A 16,219-nucleotide genomic window follows, 5' to 3' on the forward strand; every position below is an offset into this window, starting at 1 on the left:
TAAGATTGAAATAAAAGAACTTGTGTTTGCCTGGCTTATTAACTGTCATGTGATGCACAAGTATTCTGTGAACTGCCTCCGCCGAAAATGGTGTGGCCTGCTATTCAGTAAATTCTGACATTGTAGAAAGACCCAAAGATTTTTAGTCTATGTTAATGCCATAGCTCTCTCCTGACACAGCTCCAAGTAGGCTATGGTCTGCTTCCTATCCTCCTTCCAGTAAGAAATTGATGACTACATTCTGAACCTGGTGCAGAAAACAACACACCTTCCAAACCCAGAACCCCAATGAATGCTGATCCCAGGTAAGGGCGTCTGTGGAATGGGAGTGTGTGTGTCAAGGCCACTGGGGACACCATGGCAATGTGAATCTTAAGAATTTCAAACAGGTGTATTTGCTTTCTGGCAAGATACGCTCTCTGGACAATAGGGCATCTCTCCATTGAAGCAATCTGCAAAAGAATCAAAGGCAGTGGGTATGAAAGATGGTGGAATGAGACAGACATCATTACCCTATGTACATGTATGATTACACGAATGGCGTGACTCTACATCATGTGCAACCAGAGAAATGAAAAGTTGTACTCCAGTTGTACTTCTGGTACAGCGCCCCAGCCCCAAGAGAACAAAGATATGCAGCCCCTAAACAAAGAGCCACAGGAAAACAGCTTCTCCTCTATTTCTGCCTCCAGCTTTCCCTGTGGAGGACAGACCTACCTTGGATTTCCAAAGCGAGGGCTCTCTTCCTCAAGCCTCGAGAAAGGGATCTGGTCAAAGCTCAGTTCATCCTCCAGCAGCAGCCAGAAGTCAGGCAAGGCCACAGGAACATGGGGGCTGCAAAAAGCTCTACCACCCTGAAGCAATGCAGCCAAACCTTCCAACGGTGGAAAACAGTTTGCCAACGGGAGAAAACCCAGGCAGGGCGGGTTTCAAGTTCAAGGCTAGCCTAGGCAACTTAGCGCGGGTAGGAAGAGAGGTGAGTGGCGGGAAACCACAGAGCAGGAAATAAGGCATGCACCATCTACAAATCGAATGTGCCCAGAGGATCATGTAGAGGGCTCACAGGGAGCACGTGAGCATGTACCCTGTGCTTGCGCCTTGGAACTACACCTGTAATCCCAGCAGCTTGGGAGACTGAGACAGGAGGATTGCGAATTCAAAGCCAGCCTCAGCAATTTAGCGAGACTCTAAACAAATTAGTGAGACCCTGATTCTAAACAAAATACGAAAAAGGGCTAGGAATGTGACTCAGTAGTTAAGTGTCCCTGAGTTCAATCCCTGGTACAAAAAAAAAAAAAAAAAAAAAATGAGGAAAGCAGGGGCTTAATTTGGTTCCAGTTGGTCCACATTCTTCCAGTTCAAATGGTCCTGGCCCCAAACCTTCACAAAAGACCCCTACAAAAACTTTGTCAAAATTAAGGCCTTGAGGGCTGGGGAGGTAGCTCAGTTGGTAAAGTGCTCGCCTTGCAAGCACAGAGGCCCTGGGTTCGATCCCCAGCACTGCAAATAATAATAATAATAATAATAATAATAATAATAAGGCCTTGCATAACTTTAATAATAAAATCCTCCACTTTTGGTCTCTCTCTTTTTTTTAACAGTGCATTATAGTTATACATAATAATGGGGTTCATTTTGACACAATTATACATGCATAGAATACAGTTTGCTCTACTTTAGTCGCCAGTACTTCCTCTTTCCCTCCCCTCCTCCATTCCCCTGTTTCCCTTCCTCTATTGGTCTTCCTTTTATTTATTTAGTGTTTTTTTAATTGGTGCTTTATAGTTGATCTGTGTCTTTGAAACAGTGACAACACAGTTTGAGTAACACATGTAGAAAAACAATTTTTCCCTAACTTCGGGGGAAGCAAGGAGATAGCATCTTAAGTTTTGTGTAATACTTTCATAATATGCCTTTCTTTTATTACGATAAAGCAAGGTAAAATATGCCTCATCTTCATTATATGAGGACACTAGTGCCTTTAATGGAAGGTAAAGGATATTTTGCTAGTTAGATGTTAATATTGAGATATTAATAGTGGTGACAATAAGTTTCATGATATCAGTTTATTTTAATTTTTCTGAGTATCTGGCAAGGTACAGGTTTTGATGTTCAAATTTCATTGGGATGAGACCTGTTGATCCAGATGTCAAGTGGATGGAATTTCAGGACATACATTTGCCCCTTGATTCTTTATGACGGTGTCTCTGCAAGGATTTTCCTGTTGAGGGGCATTGTATACAATTATGTGAAGTAGGTACAAAAGGTACTCATTGTTTTGCAAAAATTGTTTTGGTATAGTCTGCATTTCTCAGAACTGTTCTGTTTACTGAACTCAGAACTTGTAGAACATATCCTAAATCCAGAGATGGCAACCTGGATAAGGGTCTGGGCGTACCTTAAAAGGATTTGTAAAAACTTTTGCCATGCTTGGCGCCAAGGCCCTATTGCAGTAACTCCTTCTTGGGCCGTATAAGCAGTATGTTGATGCCTTTTTCTCCATCCCTAAATTATAGCCAATTCAAACATTTGCCCCTTGGAAGACTTGCCTTTGGAATAAAATTTTGGTCCTCTGATACAGAGAAATTCACTCTTAATAAAATAATCTATGGGCATGACTCCAAGTGTAGAATTGCTCACTGAGCATGGGCCTAAATACTAGGACTCTCTGGTCTAGATTGGACCACTGACCCTAACTGGAGGGCTAGAAAGATTGGGGCGAGCTGGGCACAGTGGTGCACTCCTGTAATCCCAGCAATTCAGGAGGCTGAGACAGGAGAAACTCAAGTTCAAAGCCAGCCTCAGCAACTTAGTGAGACCCTAAGTAATTTAGCGGGACCCTGTGTAAAAATAAGAAAATAAAAAGGACTGGGAATGTGACTCAGTGGTTAAGCACCCCGAGTTCATCCCTGGTACTAAAAACAGTTATTTTGGTAAATAGTATTGTGTAAAATTGCTTTTTATACCAATATGTACATTTTTATATCAAAACATGCATATTTTGTTCATGAGTACTGTTTATTTTTATATTCCTATTAAGTTCCTATATGATAGAAACAGTATGTGTTTTATACATATCATTAGGTAAATCTAATGAAACACATTATATACTACAGCTAATGATTTGTTTTATTGCTGAGAAATTAAAAAATAAAAATTTAACACAGTAAGATTTTCGAAAAACTTCTTGCTTTGACTTTTTTTTTTTCCCCTCCTGACAGTTTTGTTCTCCAGCTTATAGTCATGCAATTATTATTTAATGCCACGTATTTTCCTCCATAATTTCCCTGGGTCATATTTTAATTCTAGGCACTTCTGGAATTTTCTTGATAACTATCTTAAGTTTGAATTCTCTTCTGCAGCAAATGATAAAAGGGAAATTACTGTGCTGTTATAAGTTCCTCCGTATGCTTGGAAATAGAAGTTGGTTTCTTACCAAATGTGATATCAGGGAATGACATCATCTTTTTAAACTGAAAATCCAATGTTTCCAACATAAACTGAGAGTTTATTTTTTAAGTGGAATGAGACTATTAAATTATATGTCTGTGTTTTTTTAAAACAAATCCATTAAAATGTACACTTCCAAGAAGTTCTAGCACTTTCCAGGTAATCACTTTTATGAAGTCTTGCATTAATACCAATATTGATGAAATCATTATTCAAACATTTTCAAACTCATATTGTTGTTTGCCTCCAAAACCATGATATATTATTTTCAAAATACACCAAATGTCAATGTATTATTATCCTCTAATAGTGATTAAAATTTTACAAATAATCACCCATGTTTGACAAATAAGTCAAATAAGATCTATCTGGAGAGTATTTTTTTTAATGTCAAAAATGATATACTACTCTAGGGCAATGAAACTTTTCTTTCCAGGATAAATCTAAAGGCACTTTATAAAATGAGTTTCAAAAAATAATTTGAGTAGTGACAATCTTATTGGAATAAGCCTCTAGCTTTTCACCAACAGTGCCATGGATTTTACACAGATTACTCTAATAAATCCATTCAATAGTTCTGCAGGGTAAAAATTATCCCCATTTTACTGATAAGGAAACAAGACCTAGGAAACAAGACCTGAGAAACTAAACAACATGCCCAAGAGAGCCCAGTTGCCTGAGGCAGAACTGGTCCACAAATTTCCAACCTGCTGGCTCTCCATGAGGCCAAGTGGGTAATGTGCATTGTCATTCTTAGTTTTTAAACTTAGTCACTTTGCTTTATTCTGAGCAGTTTAATTTTTTTTTTTTTTTATTTCCAAATTCTACCTGCTGTGTGCATGTCTAAGCTTAAAATTGGGCCAAGTCTTCCTCAAAGATCTAGAACTTTTCTGCCCTTTCTAACCTTCTTTCCCATCTCCTAATTTCAGATATAGAACTATATAATGTTAAATCTAACCTGGCAAATTTTAAGCACAGCTCCTTTCTCCAATAATAACACCAAGAGATTCACATTTATCCTGTGTATCACAAATTCAGTCAATGGAATCCAGATTAATGAGGGCTCATCGCGTTTCTTCTCTAAATTCTTTGGCAGGTCCCCCATGCCATGCATCATCCAACGCTATGTTTTTCAACTATAAAATCTAAAAATATATCCTAATGGAGCAGGGCCAAAGAAAGGCATTAAGAAAATAATGAAACCTGTAATAAAATTAAAACCATGGATACAACTAGGGAACTATCCAGTCATAGGATGAACATATTAGTGTAAATGAATTAAGAGTTAAAAATCAATGAGGTCTATTAATTGAGTTGATTCCTGTAATCTGGTAAAATTCAAACAGCATCTTCTTTTTATTGGCCCATGGGCTGCCTGAATAAACACTGCTAGAGTTTTTGGCAAGTAAGACTCAAAATAAGCCAATACTTAAACACTTCCAGCAGGGCCATGTTGAGGGTAGTGTAACTACAACTTGGCTTTAAAGCAGTGGGTTCCAAGAATTACTAAGAGTAATAATAATAGCAACCACTAACATAATACCCCCATTCCTCTGTATCCTCAAAGGATTGGTCCCTGCAGATACCAAAGTTTTCCAATGCTCAAGTTCCATATATAAAAATGGTATAGTATTTGCATAAAACCTATGCACGTTCTCCCATATGCTGCAAATCATCTCTAGATAACTTATACTACCCAACACAATGTAAATGCTATGTAAATAGTTGTTATACTATATTGTTGAGGGAATGAGAGTGAAAAAAGCCTATGCATATTCAGTACAAATGGAATTTTCTGTTCAAATATTTCAATTCATATTTGTTTGAATCTGCAGATGCAGACCCTGCAAATAGAGAGGACCAACTGCATTACCTATATGCCAAGTACATATATAGGGATGTCAAATATATATATAGGGATGTGGCTCTGTGGGTGAGTGCCCCTAGGTTCAATCCCTGGTACATAAATAAATAAGTTATAAATCGTTACTCTATACTGCCCTCCCTTAATGCTGTGCTGCTTCTTGCATGAATTGGCTTGGTAGAGAGGACAATGCTGGCAACTAAGAACAGTCTATTTTCCATGGGACCAAAAGATTTTGCCCAGCAGTATATTCACAAATTCATCTGGAAAAAAAAAGCTAAATCTTTAAACACAGATGATTGGAACCAATCACCATTTTCCTCTACTCTTAGGCACAGTATGATCTTAATGATTAAAATGATCCAAATAAGTATGTTCAGGAAGAAATCACAAAGGCCAGTTTTCAAAATCCAAAAACTCACCAATTCTCTTGTGAAGAAATATAAAGTGACTCTAAGGAACCATATGTGATTTTCAACTAATCTGAATTTAATCTATCACCACCTGTCCCTTTTCAGTAAATGTGCCCATAGTGATTACTTACGTGCTGGTGGAAATTTAAGTCATTCTTCTAAAATGATATTATGTTTAAGTCACTCTTTCAAAAGAATTTATATTCAATTGATATTGAAATAATTTCAAACATACTCAGTTGCAAAAATAGTAGCATGAAATTCCACGTTTCACCCACATTCAATAATTAACATTTTGCCACATATATGTCTGTTTTCTGTTGCTATAACAAAATACCTGATGCTGGGTAGTTTATGAAGAAAATATATTTATTTTGCTTATAGTTTCGAAGGCTTAAAGTCCAAGATCAGGTGGACCTACCTGTATGGCCCTAGTTAACCCCACCTTGGCTACATCACAACATGATGGATGGCCTCACTGTGAGAATGCATATGAGAGGGATATATGACGTAATGAAATAGGAGGCCATAGAGCTTCAGGGGTCAGACTTACTGTTTTATAATAACTCATCATGCAAGAGCAGCATTAAATCCTTCTGGAGGCAATGTCCCTATGACCTGACCACCTCCCCAGAGGTACCTCCTGTTAAAGCTCCTACCACCTCTTAACATTGCCACACTGAGGACCAAGCTTCCAACACAGGAACCATTGGGGGAACAAACCATATTCAAACTGTATTTATGTAATCATTGTCTCTTTTTTTTTATGTAATCATTGTCTCTTTTTTTTTCTCCATTTTTTCTGAACCATTTGAGAATGAACTACAGACATCATTCTCCTTTACCCCTTAACTCTTCAATATGCATTTTCTCAGACCCAACACAATCTCTTACAAGATCACAACTCAATTATTAAAATCAGAGAATTTAATATTGATGGAATGCTATTATCTCTTATAAATCTGAATCCAAATTTTGTGAGTTGTCCCAATAATAATCTTTAGGACATTTTCTCCTTTCTTTGATCCAAAATTCAATTCAAGATTAGGGAGCAATTAATCAGCACATCTCTTTGGTCTCCTTTAATTTAGAACAGCTCTCCAACCTTTCTTTGTTGTTCATGACATCAACATTTTTTTAAAAGTTCAGGACAGTTATTTGGTAGAATGTCTTTCAACTTAGTATTATCTGAGGTTTTCCCCAGGTTATTCTTCAGGTTATTCATTTTCAGCAAGAATACCACATAGATGGCATTTACACTTTAAATTCTCTAAGGGTGATGAAGACAATATGCAATGCTATTTAAGGACTCTATCAGGTGAAGAATTATTTTTTGAAGGAGGGAGAAGTTCACTATGCTACCTATATTTGAAGCCAATATTATTTCTGTATAGTGTATTCATTGTGATCAAAAGAATAGTATACGTTAACAAGAACATACTGTAATTACTGTCATCCAATAATTATAGGAATATTTTGGCTCAACATAAAACCTATCTAAATTTAAGAACCACAAAAAAAGATGTCTTCAATGTTTTGAACTTCCTAGCTCTGAACATTTCTGCTGGGGGAAGTCTGGAAGGTCACCTAGACACAAGACAAGGACTGGACTAGATGACTTCTAAGGTACTTTCTAACTGAGATCTGTGCTCCAGTAAGGTTGATATCTGGAATCCTTCCAGCTTTCTAAGTGCAGGCCAGGATTCACTCTGAATCAACAGGACATTTTTTAGTATATTAAGAGTCTACACGTAATCTGAAAAGATGCCTAATTTCACTGAAAATGTAAATTAAATGTAAATTAAGACTGTGTTGGATACCCAGGAGATTGGCAAAAATCTAAAAGTTTAAATGACAAGCTCTGTTGGTGAGGATGTGCAAAAAGAGACCTTCTTGTGTCTGACCGATGGGCATGCAAATTGGTATAAGACTTCTTTGTAAGGTAATTTAACAATAGCTATCAAAATTTTTAAATTTTATTTACCCTTAAATCAACAATTAAATTTTAAGGAATTTATTCTACAGATACACTTGCTGCTATGGTTCAATTGTGGTTTGAGGTTCTCCCTCCCCAAAGTCTTCATGTGTTGAAATTAAATCCACATTGTGAGGTATTAATGGAAATTTATTCTGACCGTGCTTTATAGAGATGGGGTCTTTGGAAGATAATTAGACTTAGATAAGGTCATTAGGGTGGAGCCCCCATGATTGAATACTGGTGGTTTTAAGAGAAGAGGGATATACCTGAAAGACACATACATAACATGTACTCCCTGCCTCTTGCCATGTGATACTCTGTGCTGCCTCGGAACTCTGCCAGCAAGAAAGTCATCACCAGATGGAGCCCCTTGACCTTGACCTTCCAGACCTGTGAGCTAAATCAACCTCTTTTCTTTATAACTCACTCAGACTCTCGTACTGTGTTATTAGTAACAGAAAACAGACTAATACTCTTGCACACGTGTAAAATGATATAAGTAAAAGATTACTCGATGCAGCACTATTTATTATTGCAAAAGACTGAAAACAATGCAAATTTCCATCATAGGGAACTGATATTATAAATGTTCATATATCCATCCACTGAAATACCATGCAGATATTAAAAAAGAAGGAAGGAGAGCTCTTTAGAGTTCTAGATTTAGAAAGAGCTCTAAAATATATTAAGTGGAAAAAATGCAACAGCTTTTATATGCAGAACAGACTTTATAATATTCTCTCTTTGATATAAAAGATAAGACTACTTGCATTTTGTTGTTGTTTTGTTTTGTTTTTGTGGTACTGGGGATTAAACACTGGATTGCCCTACTATGAGCTACATCCCCAACCCTTTTTTTTTTTTTTTGAGACAGGGTCTTGCTAAGTGGCCCAGGCTGGCCTCAAACTTACAATCCTCCTGCCTCAGCCTCCTGAGGAGCTGGGAAAACAAGTGCATGACACTACTTCTGGCTTCACATTTTCTTGTATGTCCACACATAAACTAAGACAAGTTGTAAGAGCAATGTCTTGGCAGATGGGGAGCAAGAATTAGCAAGAGGCTTTTAACTGCATATCCTATTGTGTTTTATAGTTTTGGAATCATATGAATATACAACCTGTTCAAAAGCTAAATTTAAAAATAAATAGTGTCTAGTAACCAGCTCACATAAGTAAATAAATACACAGAATGAAAAGAAAATGATAATACAAACCCAAACCAAAAAGAATCTGTTTTTCTTCCTGTCTACCTGAATTTGTGAATTCTAGAAGCAACTAGTATTAAGGAGTCTTTCTCTTTTAAATGTGATAATATGAGTCACAGGTTATCAAAAGACATTCTCATTTTCAGGAGAGAAAGAGAGCAAGCTAATTTTTTTTTTTTTTCCCTGCTGATGCTTTACACTAATTCCCTTGGTTCCCTTTTATATTTTCTGTGATCCCTCACCCCCCAATTTCTGTGTGCTTTACTTACAGTGGTCTACTCTAGGGAGCCCACAGGCTTTTAGAGCTACTTTCCCTGTTAGAGAGCAAGAAATGCCTGAGTGTTTGCTTCCCCTGGGGGTAGCTTTAGCCAATAACTGACTAGTGCAAGGGCGTGACATCCTAGCTCCTTGCCTCTGTTCTGAATAAACTTGGAGGTGTAATTTACATTCCAGAACTCTCCACAGCATCCAGCTGAGGCTGGAACTTTGCTTGAAATTGCACCCTTAGTTTGCTTCTGCCCTTTCCAAGCCCTATCTCTCTTGCTGCCTTACTGGTTTCCCCCAGGGTACTTCCTTAACAAATCACTTGTGTATGATCCCGGTCTCAGAATTCCTTTCTGGAGAACACAAGCAAAGACATAGAGTTTATCAGATTTGGAATGACTTTAACATGAAACAAAAAATTGATTTTTCCTCAGAGATAGATTTGAGAAAGTGGGATATCATTATTATAAGTTCCAACCCCACCTTTGATAAATTGCAAATCCTCCAGATTATACCTCATTATGCAATTTTTTTATGGTGCGTAATAATTTTAGTACCTCATGCCTACGAGCAAATGGGCTTTGCTACACATCTAATCATATAACCAATTTAGTTAACATAGAAGTCCTTTCCTTAGGGTCCAATATTTTAAAAGAGCATAAATGAAATTAACAATGTTTTAGGTAGACCAAGTACAGAGGTAACAAAAGAAAAAACTCTAATATCATTTAGGATTATCCACTAGCCTTCTGAAACATGACACTGGATTATCTCTATCATTAGTTTTGCTGCTTACCTAAGGATGTCATTAAAGCTCAAAGCAGAATGCAGCTGATTTAAGAATTGCATATTTGCATTTTTCCCCTACAAAAGTTTATTTTCTTAAATATAACCGATTTTTTATCTTAAAAAGACACAGTTTTCCTGAGAAAATCTTTCTGTTTCCCCCTTCCCCATAAACATCACCTTAGGATCTGGAATCTTCCTATAGGTAAGAGCTTTGGTCAAATGTTTGGCCATTTCAGAAGCATCCACAATGCAGCAAAAATGGGAGAGAACATTCATGCCCTTTTTAGACTTGTAGTTTGAGACAGACAGGATTAAGATCTAAAATAGAGGGTCTTCAAATTGCAGCCTAGAAGCCAAATCGAGCCCACTGTCTGTTTTTATACTGTCCTGTGAGCTAAGAATACTTTTTACATTTTAAATTATTTTTTAAAAATGAAAAGAATATCATTTTGTGACATGTAAAAATTATGTGAAATTCAAATTTCAGTGCCCATAAATAAAGTTTTATTGGAACACAGCCTCACTCGTTTGTTTATATATTTTCTACCACTGCTTTCACACTATAAGGGCCCGCATTGAGTAGTTGCAACAGAGACAGTATGGCCTTTGGTGGTAGGCAGATTAATGGTTACCCACAGCCTTATCCCCAGAACCTGTGATACCTTACTGTACATGGCAAAAGGGACCTTTTTTGTTTTTTGGTACTGGGGAGTGAATCCAAGGATGTTCAACATTGAGCCACACATCCCCAGACCTTTTTGTTTTTTATTTACAGACAGGGTCTCACTGAGTTACTTAGAGCCTCACTAAGTTGCTGAGGCTGACTTTGAACTCATGATCCTTCTGCCTCAGTCTCCAGTGCCTCGTGGTGTACCACCATGCCCAGCAGCAAAATGGACTTTTCAGGTACAGTTAAGGTTATAGACCCTAAAATAGGAAAAGGATTCTGGATTATCCAAGTAAAACAAATCTAATCATATGAGCTATTAAAAGCAGAGAACTTCCTTCAGCTAGCATCAGGATGACATAAAGGAAAGTCAGAGAGATCCAAAGCATGAGAAAGATTTCATGTGTTGTTGCTGGTTTGAAGATGGAGGGGGCAGCGTGACAAGGAACACAGGCTGCCTAAAGGAGAGGAGAGAAGATGATAGCCAACAAGGAAATGAAGGCTTCCAACCACATTAAAGTGAATTCTGCCAGCAAGCTGAATTATCTTGGAAGCAGATTCTCTTCCCAGAGCCTCCAGGAACAAGGCCCTGCCAACATCTTGAGTTTGACTTTTTGATGCACTAGCCAGCTGAGTCCCAGAGAGATGAATTTCGGATCAAAGAAGCATGAGGTTAGAATGATTATTGTTTTAAACCACTATGTTTGTAGTTATTTGTTATAGCAACAGTAGGAAATATTATGTCCTCAAAGCCTAAAATATAAACTATCTGGCCCTTTCCACATAAATCTAGCCAAACCCTGATCTGAATACTTGCCATTCAAATTGTGGGGTTTTCGTTTATTTATGTATTTATTCATTTGGTACTGGGGTTTGAACCCAGGGATGCTCAATCACCAAGCCACATCCCCAGTGCTTTTTAAAAAAATTTTTTTATGAGACAGGGGCTTACTAAGTTGTTTAGGGCCTTGCTAAGTTGCCAAAGCTGGCTTTGAACTTGGAATCCTCATGCCTCAGCCTCCCTAGCTGCTGAGATTATAGCCATGCGCCACTGTATCCAGCTCAAATTGTGGATCTTCAGACCAGTAGCACTGGTACCATCTTGGACCTTGTTAGACCTGCAGAATCTCAGACCTCATCAAGATGTACTGAATCAAAATCTGTATCTTAACAAGATTCCCAAGAGATGTTTTTGTGTGAAAATCTGAGAAGCACTGTTCTGGAGTTCACCTTGCTGTTGTCTTACCTTAGACCCAAGAAGTTCTTAGCTACCTGATAAGATGAGCGGAAATGCACACCAAAATAGTAATGGCAGGGGAAAGCTGGAAGTTGAACTTAGCTGGATTTAGCTGGCTCACTTTTTCTTCTTTCTTTCTTTCTTTCTTTCTTTCTTTCTTTCTTTCTTTCTTTCTTTCTTTCTTTCTTTCTTTCTTTCTTTCTATACCAGGGATTGAACCCAGGGGCACTTAAAAACTGAGCCACTGAGTCACATCCCCAGCCCTTATTTTATTTAGAGACAGGGGCTCATTGCTTAGCGCCTCACTAATTGCTGAGACTGGCTTTGAACTCGTGATCCTCCTGTCTCAGTCTCCCAAGCCGCTGGGGTTACAGGCATGCCGCCACCACACCCAGCTTAGCTGGTTATTTCTTGGTTATCATCACAGTCAAAAGCATCCTCATCTTCATCTTCAGCATTATCATTCATTATCATTCATCAAGCCAAAGATGCATCAAACACAAGTTTCTGGTCTCTCTTGCAAATGCCTATTCAATGTATACTTGAATCTGTCAACTCCCTAGAAGACCATTGTGTTAGATCCCTAGGGCTGCTGTCACAAAATAACACAACTGGGTGACTTAAAACACCAGACATTTATTCTCTCACGGTTCTGGAGGCCAGAAGTCAGAATCAAGATGTCATCTGAGTTGGTTCTTTCTGGAGGCTCTAAAGGATAATCTATTCCATGCTTCTCCCCTAACTTTGTGTGGTTGCCCATGATCCTTGGGGTGCCTTGGCTTGGACAGGCATTACTCTAATCTGGACCTGTCTTCTTATCAGCTTTTCCTCTGTGTCTTTAATCTATCTCTGCCTTTCCTTTATAAGGATACCTGTCATTAGATTCAGAAATCACCCTAAATTCAGAATAATCTCATTTTGAGACCTTTAACTTAAATACATCTACAAAGTCTCTATTTCCAAGTAAGTCCCATTCACAGGATTCAACCATATCTTTTGGAGGCTACTATTCAACCCACTACAACCACCGTAAATACCATAAGGTGATTGAGCAATGCTAAATTGACTCACTATAGTGAGAAAGAACTGCATTTTTATATTCTTCATAGAGTCTCAAAATGGGAAATGAGCAGAGGATAGTAAGAGAGTTTTGAGGCATGGGGTGGGTAATTTTGAGAGGACTCTTGCAAGGCAGAGTATTGATTGGGATTATGCGAGCTCATGACATCATAAATCTACATTAGACAGCACAACAAGGAAAGCCTGAGTAAGCAAACTGTTCACACATCAGTCTGGGTTTGGACAAAGATTCCAGGCTTCAATCTTGGCCTTCTGTACAGCAAAATCCTTGCTGAAAGATAGGCAAGTTGTGGTCTTTCCATTCACTTGGTCCTAAACAGGAATGAGTATGTCTGACAATTTTCTTTTCTTTTTCTTTGTTTTATGGTGCTGGGGATGGAAACTTGGACCTTCATACCCCCATCCCTGTTTCTCATTCTTTAGTTGGCAGTACTAATGTATCAAATATAACTATGAAAAAAATGTATGCTCTATCCACTTATTTATAAGCATTGCTTTATACACTGGGTATTCAATTTTTTACTTATTTATTATCCATTTTTTTCTACTAGGCCTGGTAAGTAAATTTGTCTTGCTGACCATTCCATCCCTAGAACTATGCCTGCCACAAATTCAGTGCTTGATAAATATTTGTAGAAGAGAAAAAAACAGACTATTGCCATTTGGACAAATACATTAAACTGCTGTAGGATATATATAGATATAGCACTCAGGCAGAAGTCTCTTGCCCATTTATATCTTGCTGGCCAAATAAGTCAATTTCTAGATAAAATCTATTAAAGTCCTAATGATTATGATAGTAGGGATTTTATGGAAGAGAAAAGAAGTAATAGAAGTTTGAAATCAAAATATGCAATTTGGTTACTATTCTAGTCTTAAAAGATTTAAGATATGATGCACCTTAATGGTACCTAAACTGCAGGATAAAAATGAACCTCCAAACCCAAATCGCCACATTGATGATACAGGCTATTTTTCATAACAAAAAAATGGAAGCTGGATTACATGATAATCTTTGAAGCAGCCAGTATGCATTAAGGCAGAGAAAATTATGGTACTGATTGATTTTAATTTAGCACAACTCTGTCGTTAATAAAAGAAATTTTCTTTCATAAAAGAAATCTAAAATATCTTGGAGAGGTTGTCAAGAGGGGAGAGAACTAAGCTTTGCAGGAAAAAAGATAGAACGATGTTCTTATGGGGAATTCTGAAAAGTATTAAAATTGACTAATTCATTAGAAGAGTCTTTTGTGAGCTTATTACAGGTTCTTCATTATTGCAGGGCTTCCAAAAATGCTTAAAGGGCTTTTTAAAGTGAAATGAACAGTACATCTTGCTTTGATGTTTCCCAAACACCTGATTTTTGAAAATAGCTTAAGTAGATATAAAAAAATATATATTTTCAGCTTTTCCAATGATTTTAAGTGTTATTTTGCTTGATTCAGATAGTTCAGCCGTTTGTTTATCTCTATTTCATTTTGTTCCATAAAATCTTTATCTCATACACAAAATATTTTATTATTGTCAGCAAACATGCTTTATTAACTTCCAACATTCTCTAAGTTTGCAATGCAATTATATCCTTCTGTTATATTAGCACTCATCATAATTCCCTCATTCTTTGACAGGGCCATGTTTCAGTCAAATTAAGTTTTGTATTTAAGCCAGCCATTTCCTCCTAACATTCCTTTATGAAATTGCCTGTCTTTACCTTACTCCTCACTTGCTTTTCAAACCAGTCTTAATTTCCTTTTGGTTCCCACATTAATTAATGAGTTAGATTTTGTTTTAAAGGATCTTGGTTTTCTTCATCATATAGTTGCTACTGGGTTAACTCCATGGGTGTCAGATGTACTTAAGGATTTTTTTCAGAGCTAGTCTTAGGGTAAACCTTACATCTTTTTTAAAAAGTCTTAGTTTATAGCCTCTCAGGATGATATACATCTGCCCTTCAGTCACTTTTAAGAAAAATTATATAAAACTTGTAGATAAAGTTAAATGGTGTATATCCTTTCAATATTGGATGGTGAATGCTCACCCAAAGGTTTTCTAGGGCAACGAGACTTCTTCATTCACTTCATCATAGGTTCATCAGAAGTTACATGAAAAAGAATTTTCTCCAGTAGGGATATGAATAATTTCTGCCCAGTAGAGAATACAACCCTAGCCAGGTGTAGTAGGCCTGCCTGTAAACCCAGTGACTTGGGAGGCTGAGGCAGGAGGATCACAAGTTCAAAGCCAGTCTCTGCAATTTAGCGAGGCCCTAAGCAACTCAGTGAGACCCTGTCTTTAAGTAAAATACAATAGGGCCGGGGATGTAGCTCAGTGGTTGAGTGCCCCTGAGTTCAATCCCCAGTACACCCACTACCCCTCCAAAAAAAAGAAAAAGAAAAGATAACCCTAAAAGTTATACTTTTTGGGGGGTATTGTTTGTCTGTTTTTCTGTAGAAAAGTTTTATGTCTAGGCCAGCCATTTCCTCCTAACATTCCTTTATGAGATTGCCTGTCTATACCTTGCTCCTTACTTGCTCTTCAAACCAGTCTTAATATCCTTCCAGTTCTCACATTAATGAATGAGTTGAATAAAATCTTTAGCATGTATTGATTTTACACATGCATAAGAGTCTGATTTTTTTTTTTTTATATTAGAACTTAGTGCCCCTAACACCTTGCACCCTCTCCAGCAGCAAGTGTTCTGGACTAGCCCTATGGAAAAGAAAACAGAATGAAAGAACTTCAATATGAAAAACAAAATGAAAAATCACTGAGGTAAGGAAACAATACCTTCAGTCTCTGGAAAGAAAAAAATAATCACCATAGAGACCAATATGGTAAAAAATGACATTTATTCAACTTTCATTCTCTTCTGGTTGCTGAAAAAAGGGAAGGCACCAGGTTCAAGCAGTAGTAAAGGATAAGGGGATGCACCATTTGTGGACAAGAGGTGTTATGGTTTGGATGTAAGGTGACCCCCAAAAGCTCATGTGTGTGAGAATGCAAGAGGGTTTAGAGATGAAATGATTAGGTTATGAAAGAGTTCACCTAATCAGTGAATTAATCTCCTAATAGGAGTTAACTGGGTGATAATTGTAGATAGGTAGGGTGTGGCTGGATGAGGTGAGTCATCTAAGGTGTGCCATGGGGTACATATTTTGTCCTTGGTGAAGGCAAATCTCTCTCTCCTTCTTCTCCTTCTTCCTGTTGTAGTGTCCTGAGCTGCTTTTCTCCACCACACTCTGGACTCCACCATAATGTTCTGCCTTGCCTCAGGGC

At 37.6% G+C, this 16,219-nt stretch overlaps 1 pseudogene; it reads left to right on the forward strand.

Annotated features, from left to right (window-relative positions):
- Nucleotides 1-16,219, forward strand: part of LOC124971434 (dapper homolog 1-like) — a 159,402-nt pseudogene that overhangs the window by 80,490 nt on the left and 62,693 nt on the right.

Source organism: Sciurus carolinensis, chromosome X (assembly GCF_902686445.1).
Source record: "Sciurus carolinensis chromosome X, mSciCar1.2, whole genome shotgun sequence".
In the NCBI taxonomy this organism is placed as follows: Eukaryota; Metazoa; Chordata; class Mammalia; order Rodentia; family Sciuridae; genus Sciurus; species Sciurus carolinensis.